Raw genomic sequence first — 10,357 nt, 5'->3', positions numbered from 1 at the left:
GGAGGTGGGGGCGGTGGTGAATATAGCAGGCTTAATTGGGGCAGCTAATCAACAAGGAAAGCTTTTTTATTTTTACAGGTTAACCCAGTAAGGAGGTGTAGGCTCTGTTTAAAAAAAACATGGCAGGCCCCGGGGAACAGCCCACATGTGCATTCAGTATGGAAAATCTAATTTAGCTGTCTATTATGTAGCGAATGGAAAGGTAAGATTATGATAATTTAACAGTTACTCTGCCTTTGGAGATGTGCGATTTTTTATGACATATTTCCTTTAAAAGCAACAAACCAGAATATGAAGAGACAGCAAATCATTTATTTATGATTGCAATCTAGTGTGTGTCTAACAAGTTAAAAACAACTGCACCCAACACTCACCGATCAGATGTAGCACAGCCAAGCTTGACAGCTGAGTTTTAACATATCAATAAAGGAGGTAATTTTTTTTTACCCCAAAATTAAGTGATTCTGCTTATCAAAGACACTAAGCGGTGATGTATTCTGGAGATGATTCTGTCAGAATCATATTTTTTTTATTTCCATTGTGATTGTGTTTTGTTTATCCCCATAAAGTTGAAACTATTTGCTAAAATTGCAGGGAAGGAGTGAAAGAACAACTTTAATTTTTATAGCACTGCTCAGAACTGTCTCCAACTGCTTCTTCCGCAGTGAATTCATTTGAAGCATTGTGACTGTTCTCTCGTAGAAAATGAAGCTGCCATTTTGCCCACAGCAAGGTGCCGTGCGGTTTTGGTATGGAGGTGGCTAGGATCATCTCTGTGTTTTTTTTTCCACATGGTGCCAAGTGGGATCTGTAATATTTATCTGAACCACTGGAACAAACAGAGAAGACTTCATTAACCCAAGGGGCAGTACTTCCAAAACTACCTGCACTGTATTGCCAGCCTAGATTAGGTGCTCAAGTCATGGAGTAGGACCAGAAACCACATCCTTTTGAGTCAGGAGTGAGACTACATTTATTGCGGGTTTGAAGTTTATTACCACTATGAAGTGAGCCTGTGGGTGAGCGTTTGGTTCCCTGGCAAAACACAGGATCTGCAGATGGATCAGGGAGGGGATTATTCAATGAGTGCAAAGAGGAAGGTTCATTGAGTTTCTCAGTCAGATGTAGTCCATCTGTCATCTGTTTCCCTACAAATGGATGAGTATGACAGTTAACACTGTCACATGTAAGATCCTTGTTGCTGATACAGCAGTGTGTTACCTTACACTCTAAGTGTTGGTGACTGACAAATGTATGCACTGTGATTTTACAATAAGCAGAATTTGTAGCATGACCTGGGAAGGGGAATGGGTGAGAGTTGGGGAAGCAGGAGGAGGGAGCTTTTATTTAACAAGCATTTTCCAGTCATCATGCAGGCTGCTTCATGCAATCCAAAGTGTTATGATCATTGAACTGCTGCAAATATCCCCTAAGGCAGGGCTATCCAAGTTCTTGTTTTGTGGGCTACACCGCTTCATATCATGGAGCCTTGAGCCACTTATAAAGTTTAAACCAGTATCTCCAACAATTTTGTATGTCTGTTTTTTTCTTGATACATAAATGCAAGTTGTTGTTGATACCAATAAATCATAGCGCTTTGATTTGGGATTTATCTACCATCCAGACAACAGTATTTATATAGTGTCTTTAATGTAGTAAAATTCCCTAAGGAACTTCACAGAAGTGTCATCAAACTTTGAGATAAGCTACCTAAGGTGATATTAGGTTAGGTGATCAAAAGTTTGGTCAAAGAGGTAGGTTTTGAGGAGCACCTTAAAGGAGGATAGAGCATGGTAGAGAGGCAAAAAGCTTTAGGCAGGGAATTCCAGAGCTATAGGGCCCAGAGCTGAATACAAAGCACCAATGATGGACTGAAGAAAATGAGATATGTGAAGAAGGCCAGAAGTGGAGGAAGGCAGATACCTTGGAGGGTTACGGAATTGGAGGAGATTACAGAGATAAGGACGGGTGGGGCTATGGAGGGATTTGAAAACAAGGATGAGAATTTTAAAATCTAGGGGCAGGATCTCTGGAATGGCAAAATCATTTTTGGCTTGGGAATCCAACTAACAGGTTGGTTTAGCTGTGTCTCTTTAACCAATGGGATTAGCACTGTGCCTCCGGGTTACATGATCAATTAGGAAAGGTGGATTTGATGATGCATCTGTTCTGTCAAAGGAGGGATTTCTAATTAAATGGATCATTGCATTGGTTACAAGGAGTCACCAGGACTTGGATATTTGAGGCTGCAGCTACCAAAGCAATGAAGAGGAGACTTGGGAAGACTTCTCCCCAGGTCTCCCACTCTTATCTGGAGGTCCTGATGTAGGACATGAGGGGCTACAGTGAGGCAAGCTTTTCTGGATGGCTGGAGAAGAGATTCATTGGGACCTTTATCTGTTGACTTTACTGGCATGATCATGTCACAGGTCTCGAAAACATGGGCTTCAAATAATTGGCAGCAACCTCAAAATAAGCTTAAAAGCAAAAAACTGCGGATGCTGGAAATCCAAAATAAAAATACCTGGAAAAACTCAGCAGATCTGGCAGCAACTACGGAAAGATACACAGTTGACTTTTCGAGTCTGTATGACTCTTCAACAGAACTAAGTAAAAATAGAAAAGAGGTGAAATATATATACTAGCTTACTTTGAGGTTGTCTTTAGCAATGTAATACACACCATTTGTGTATATTAGTACACTAACCCAATTTAAAAGCCGCTTGTAACATATACCTAAATAGGTAGATGAGGCAGTTTTTCATGGAGTTGGGAAGACTTCTCAGGCCTTTAAAAATGGTGGGAGGGACCCAGGTGCAGAAGCCTGCCCCCATTTCCAACAGATCTCATTTTTGCCGGTAGGCGGAAGGGGACAGAGCGTGATTCACACAGGTGATATTTTGACCTTCTGAACTTAGTGCTGAGTTAAAACAGACCCCACTTTGGTTATTGCAAGGACCTTTCCCTGCAGTGTGGGAGTCACAAATGGATGGAATAGGCATAAATGTTCTTGAAGTACTGATGATTTCCATATAACTGTCATGACCTGAAACACCTTTAAATCCCCTGATCTTTAAACATTAAAAAAATACAGGCTGCAGCTGTTACTGAGAGTTAAAACATCTTTGCTGGACTGCTTTGATTGATAAGCCATCTGCTGCAGTCTAGGAAAAACAATAGCATCTGGTCATGCAGCTTCTATAGAGTTATTTTTTGACATTACCTCAAAGAAGATCTTATTGAATGGTGGAGCAGACTTGAGCGGCTGAATGGTCTACTCCTTTTCCTATTTCTTATGTTCTTATAGGCCATCATTATGTCATAATGAATGTTTGGCTGAGTTTCAAAAGCTACAATTATCTCAGCAAAGGGTTCTGAGTTCACAGTTTGATTGACAGTTTAAAGAGGCTATTAAAGGATTAGCTGTTTTTGATGTGAGGTCTTAATAGAAGTTTGTTTTTATAAGAGATTAACCATTAGAGGAGATTTAAAAGCTTCAGATAAATTTCGGCAATGGAAGTTTTTTCACTATTGTTAGGAATCCTGACTTACCTTGTTGTCGAGCGGGGTCCTGGAACTACAGGTCTCAGCATGTCCTGGGAGTTTCCAATTATATGCAGACCGGAAGTGGGTGGTGTATGCGCAATCCAGTGTTTGGAGCTCCTTGGGCCAAGGACAAGGGCCCAGTGCATCTGTGTGAAAAAGAAACCACAAAGAAATCAAGGGAGCAAGGAGTGGACTGTCATATTGAGAAGAGTCCCAGATAGGGAGCAGGGAGAGGGGAGAGGGAAAGGTCAAAAAAAGGGAAGCCAAAGAGGGAACCCAGCAAGTGAGGACAGGGAGACTTCTCAGAGAAAGAGAAAGAACCACAGAAGGAGCCACCAGAAGGAACCACTGAGGAGAGGAGCAAGGAAAGAGGCACTAAATAGTAAAAGTGCTATAGGCTTTGGGAGAAGCCCTGGAGATCTCAGAAGGCAGCAGGAGGTTGGTGATTCCATGCTACAGGCCACTGGGGGCAAAGGTGGCCATTTGGATCAGTAGTGTTCTGTTCAATGCAACTGAAGAGCTGAAGTTGTGTTTGTGAGTTGGTGCTGGAGTATAGACTTCTGAATCCAGGGAAACAAGTCTCTGGAAATGAGATTGAAACCCTGCAAGATGGGCCAAGGTGGGCAGTTGAGGCTGTCCAAGTCAGAGCAAATTATGGAGAGAATCCCAAGGCTAGATCTTTGAAGGTGAAGATTAGAATCCCATGCAAATCCCAGAGTTTCAATGAGATTGGCTAACACAGTGTTTACTTAGGTCTGGGTGGGTGCTGAGAAATCCATGGGATCTGTCTTGGTTGCATTTGCCATTTATTGTGTGGTGTAGTGTGTTTGACCACAGTTTGCTGTACTTCATATTAAAGCTGAATGTTAGAATATAAGAAAGATATTGTAAATTATTTTATCTTTTTGACCTCGTAGAGTAAAGCTTATTTTGTTTGTTCAAAAACCATTGAATCTTGAGGCTCTTTTTTTTTGCAAGTGTCTTGGATCACAAACTTTAAACAAAAAGTTACTGATCCCTAACCAGATCGTACCAAAAAAATAGGGGGTCTGTTCCAAGATCATAACACTATCAAGTGTGCAGGAGTGAGAACTGTATCAGATTGTTAGAAATTTAATATCTTTCATCTCCATATGGCTCCTGAGGTCTGTTCATAGTGAATACTTGGTGAGTGGCTATGGAGGTGGTATGGAGTGTTTGAGGAGCCATGGGCAGTGGGTGGGGGCATGAGTTGGCCTGGAGGGTATGAGGAGCCATGTGAGGTGGGTGGCATGAGTTGGTATTGAGTTGGCATGGGGTTTGGGGGGGGGGTGGTGGCGAGACAGTGTAAAGGGTGAGGTCTATAAGTCCTAATAGCTTCTCAAACAACTGCCTTCTAAGCAGCCAACCTCAACACTCATCCATCCCCATGGCTGCCTACATTCTGCTTTCAAGGCCAGTGACCCCAGCTTCATACTCACCAGCAGCACCTCCGTAATCCGCGCTCAATGCCCCCCCCGCCACCACCTCACCCGCCCCACCCCCCACACACCCCAACCCCGACCCCAATTGTGGTTCAGGGTACTTTTTACCAAGGCAATTTCTCGACTCGAGCTACCCACCTTGGTTGCCAAAATCCGGCCTTAGCTTCCTTGAGTTCCATGGAATATTCTTTGCAGTTAATTTGCAAAATTGAATGCGGACATTTCAGTTAGCCAGTCAACTCCCTGTGAATAAAGAGCTTGCATTAATATAGCACAACCTCCAGACATCCCAAAGCACTTCACGACCAATAGAGTATTTTTGAATTATAGAAATGTTGGAAATGTAGGAAATGAGCTTCAATAGAAATGAATTGGTTAATCGGTCATGGAATCAGTGGTTGTAAATATTTTGCATTGCTTTGGTGATCATTGCCTACCCTCCAGAATACTCATTAAAAGGGCAGCAGCAACATCTGGATGGGTTCATCAATGGCAGCATCAAGGATTACACCCACCGACATCCAAAGATGAAGATAGTGAAGCTTACTTTGGCAGATGTGGAGACTCCAACTCTGTAGGAGGGTCATGCCAGTGAGTTCAATGATGCAACCGTGTGTCAATAACTGATAAACATCAAGCTAGATGGTTCTTCAAATGCACTCCAATACAGCATTTTAGTCCTAAGTTGCCTTTTCATGAAATAAGACATGTCAGGGTGATAATCAAGCAGTAATGTCTGATTGGCCACAAATTTAAACTATTTGCAAGTATTATCCAATCGCCTGACAGCTGCAGTGATGTGTTCACATGAAAGAGCCTGATGTGAAGATATGACATTGGCTGTAAGGAAATTTATTGCTAATATGCACCATAAGGCCTGCACAACCAATGATGGAGCCTCAAACTTTCACTTAGGGTCTCTTTTCACTTTATCTTGTATCACCTCTTAATTCCCTATCCCCTTGGAAATCTTGGAAAAGTCTGCTGCTGGGCTGATACCAGCGGAGACTTTCTGAAAAGGTTTCTCCCATTCTAATATTTCTGCTTAATTGCCACAACCCCTTTCGATTTAACATGTACACACATTTTCTGCTCCCGCCACTGCACAGATAAATCTGTGAATAACCAAGCAAGTGAGCAGACCCAGGAAATTTGAGTGTTATTTGCACATTGCAGCTTCAGGGTGGATTTGGACCAGTTTTTAAGCCTTTGAAATGTGTTTTGCACCAGCAGGGGAAAATCGGCCTCTGCATTTCTTTCCACCAGTGGCGCACATACATGGTGAAAGTGCCGAAAGATGCTGCCCAGGCAGCCCAAGCTGCCATAGACACCGGCATCCTCTTTCTCCGACATGCCCCGATGCTTACTTTTTTTGCTCCTATTTGTTCAATGGTTGGTGGTTGGAGATGAAAATGACATTGCTAGTGCTTGTTTACTGAGTTGCAACATGCCCTGGAATGCAAGCACCAAGGTCTCTCTCGTGCTCTCTGAGCAGAGTTGTTTGCACAGCAGTTTGATACACACAATGCCCTTTGGAGCACTCTTATTGTGAACCGGATTAAACTGAATTAACACTGGTAGGAGCATTCATAGTGGGAGGGTGGGGGTGGGCAGTGCTGAGATATTCTCGGATCATTGAGACTGGCGAATTAGGGTTAGAGCAATGGGAAACCAGGGGATTGGGAAGCCTACAAAGACCAACAGAGGACAACTAAAAAAGAAATAAGGAGGGAGAAGATTAAATATGAGGGTAAACTAGCCAGTAATATAAAAGAAGATTGCAAGAGTTTTTTTTAGATATATAAAGGGTAAGAGAGAGGCAAAAGTGGAGATTGTGCCGCTGGAAAATGACGCTGGAGAAGTAGTAGTGGGGAACAAAGAAATGGCGGAGGAACTGAATAGGTTCTTTGCATCAGTCTTCACGGTGAAAGACACGAGTAACATCCCCAAAGTTCAAGAGAGTCGGGGGGCAGAGGTGAGTATGGTGGCCATTACCAAGGAGAAGGTGCTAGGAAAACTGAAAGGTCTGAAGGTGGATAAATCACCTGGACCAGATGGATTACACCCCAGAGTTCTGAAGGAGATAGCTGAAGAGATAGTGGAGGCGTCAGTAGTGATCTTTCAGGAATCACTGGAGTCAGGGAGGGTCCCGGAGGACTGGAAAATCGCTAATGTAACCCCCCTGTTTAAGAAGGGAGTGAGGCAAAAGACAGGAAATTACAGGCCGATTAGCCTGACCTCGGTCGTTGGTAAGATTTTAGAGTCCATTATTAAGGATGAGATTTGAGAATACTTGGAAGTGCATGGTAAAATCGGGCAAAGTCAGCATGATTTCATCAAGGGGAGGTCATGCCTGACAAATCCGTTAGAATTCTTTGAGGAGGTAACGAGAAGGTTAGACAAAGGAGAGCCAATGGATGTTATCTACTTGAACTTCCAGAAGGCTTTTGACAAGGCGCCGCACAGGAGGCTGCTCAGTAAGATAAGAGCCCATGGTGTTAGAGGCAAGGTATTAGCATGGATAGAAGATTGGCTGTCTGGCAGGAGGCAGAGAGTGGGGATAAGGGTTCTCAGGAAGGCAGCCGGTGACTAGTGGAGTTCCGCAGAGGTCAGAGTTGGGACCACAACTTTTCACTTTATACATTAATGATCTAGATGAAGGAACTGAGGGCATCCTGGCTAAGTTTGCAGATGATACAAAGATAGGTGGAGGGACAGGTAGTATTGAGGAAGCGGGGAGGCTGCAGAAGGATTTGGACAGGTTAGGAGAATGGGCAAAGAAGTGGCAGATGGAATACATCGTGGGCAAGTGTGAGGTCATGCACTTTGGTAAGAAGAATAGAGGCATAGACTATTTTCTAAATGGGGAGAGAATTCAGAAATCTGGAGTGCAAAGGGATTTGGGAGTCCTAGTCCAGGATTCTCTTAAGGTTAACTTGCAGGTTGACGTGGTAGTTAGAAAGGCAAATGCAATGTTGGCATTTATTTTAAGAGGACTGGAATATAAAAGCAGGGATGTGCTGCTGAGGCTTTATAAGGCTCTGGCCAGACCACATTTAGAACATTGTGAGCAATTTTGGGCCCCGTATCTCAGGAAAGATGTTCTGGCCCTGGAGAGGGTCCAGAGGAGGTTCACGAGAACGATCCCAGGAATTAAAGGCTTAACATATGAGAAACGTTTGAGGACTCTGGGTCTATACTTGATGGAGTTTAGAAGGATGAGGGGGGTTCTGATTTAAACTTACAGAATACTGAAAGGCCTGGATAGAGTGGACGTTGAAGATGTTTCCATTAGTAGGAGAGACTAGGACCCGAGGGCACAGCCTCAGAGTAAAGGGAAGACCTTTTAGAACAGAGATGAGGAGAAACTTCTTTAGCCAGAGAGTGGTGAATCTATGGAATTCATTGCTGCAGAAGGCTGTGGAGGCTAGGTCATTGAGTGTATTTAAGACTGAGATAGATAGGTTCTTGATTAGTAAGGGGATCAAAGGTTACAGGAAGAAGGCGGGAGAATGAGGTTGAGAAACTTAGCAGCCATGATTGAATGGCGGAACAGACTTGATGGGCCGAATGGCCTAATTTCTGCTCCTATGTCTTATGGTCTTATGGTCTTATGGTTTGGATCAAACTGGCAGGCAAAGCCGTCAAACCGTGGAAAGTGGACCTTTGTGGAGTCGTTGGCAATCTGTGGGGTCCTTAAAACCTTATCATCCATGCAATGCAACAACTGTGCTAAATTGAAATGGTGGAGTTGATTAAGTGATATATTTTAGCATCTGAAAGAGCCTCAGTAACACTGCTCGGGTTATCTCTGCATGAGCAGCAGGCAAGCCTCTGATCTAATCAAATTATTCAGTGTTAAAGACAGCCAGGCATTCCACAGCTCCACTCACAGAGCCCAGCTGAGATCAAATGCTAATCAGTTGCTCCCTAATATTTATTTCCTCTGTCAGCACTCCCTTCGTGTTTGTTTATAGAGCAGTGCCTCCTGCTGAATAGATGGATGAAACATGAATTAATAGAGATGCAGAAAGATGATGGACAGGGGCCGAAATAAATTCAAATATACTGCGTGTAAACAGGAAGTCAGTCAGCTAATAAATACATGGACAAACTGTCATTCAGACAGATTGCACCGTAGATTAACAGCAATAGGATGAGATAAAATACAGACAGGTGAGTAACTTAGATAAGGTACAACAACATGTAGATCACTGATAGATCATCAGGAAGATGGGTTGATTTTAGATAAACTGATTACAGGTACTCCGAAAAGATGAATCAAAAATAGTAGATTGATAATTTAAGATAGGCAGATATAAGTAGGAAGTTCGGCAGAATGAGAACCTAGATAAGATATGACATTTAATGTCATACAGAGGGATAATTTGGGTAAGTTAGACTAACTTAAGTAAAACGGGTTGACAGATAAGCCGGAATAATGATTTAGAATAAAGACAGATTGAGTGATAACTTAAATAAAACAGAAAAGTTAGATGGGTGATAGAATAGACAGAAAGATAATGCATGAGGCAGGTAGATCAGATGGGCTGATAATTCAGGATAGATAAATAAACAGATTGATGTAGAACTCAGATAAAGTAGACTGGTAACATAGGTTAGATAGGTAGATAAATGACACTGGTTGAATGAAGTGGGAGAAGCTAGTTGGGTTACAGATATAAATATATTATGGGAGTGCACCGTTGGAAAGGTGTAACTTGAGTGGAGTGGAGATGATCATGAGCAGTAAACTGGAGACATTCCAATCCCAATTCCTTTCTCTTTTACTCTGCCTTTCTGTCCTTGTGTTAATAAAAAAAATGTGTATATGACCCTCTCTGAAGTACAGCAGTGCAGCCACAGACAGCAGTTTGCAGAAGGGGCAGATATGAAAAAAAACGTAAGAACTCACCATTAAAATCATACCGGGAACATAAAATGAAACGATCAAACAGGGGTTTGTGTGAAGGAAATATTTTTGCAAGCAATCATCGCGTTCACAATCTGAATGGGCCCTCAGATGCAGTTACATATATCCCCTGTCTCCCATTCAAGCAACTGCCTACAGCTATTTATGGAGCTGTTGCTTGTTCGCTGGTATCCAGAGGATCTGCCTGGGCAAACAAGGAATTGTCGATCAAGTGGAAATTAATTAGTAAATTGTTTTGGCAGAAGTTTCCAGCTTAATGATGCTTCCCTCCCATGCCTGCGGATAGAGCACTTCCTGCACTCCACTTAGCACGCCTCCTCCAGCAGTCCCACCACCGCCTCCCTCACCCCCCCCCACCCCACCCCCACCAAAGTAAATTGCCCTAGGTGGCAAAACAACCACAAGAAATCACAAA

General features: G+C 42.9%; 1 long non-coding RNA gene across 1 annotated transcript; it reads right to left on the bottom strand.

The window, feature by feature from the left end:
• Window positions 1-325: 325 nt before the first annotated feature.
• LOC121285474 lies at window positions 326-10,101 on the bottom strand. Its single transcript, XR_005944689.1, has 4 exons — window positions 9,925-10,101; window positions 5,148-5,252; window positions 3,553-3,692; window positions 326-829 (listed from the first exon to the last, which is right to left on the bottom strand). It is a non-coding gene; the product is annotated as an uncharacterized LOC121285474 (long non-coding RNA).
• Between the last annotated feature and the right edge of the window lie 256 nt (window positions 10,102-10,357).

The sequence above is a fragment of the Carcharodon carcharias genome, chromosome 13, assembly GCF_017639515.1.
Source record: "Carcharodon carcharias isolate sCarCar2 chromosome 13, sCarCar2.pri, whole genome shotgun sequence".
NCBI classification, from domain to species: Eukaryota; Metazoa; Chordata; class Chondrichthyes; order Lamniformes; family Lamnidae; genus Carcharodon; species Carcharodon carcharias.
Note: the sequence above shows the minus strand (reverse complement) of the source record. Positions and strands in the feature narration are given on the sequence as shown.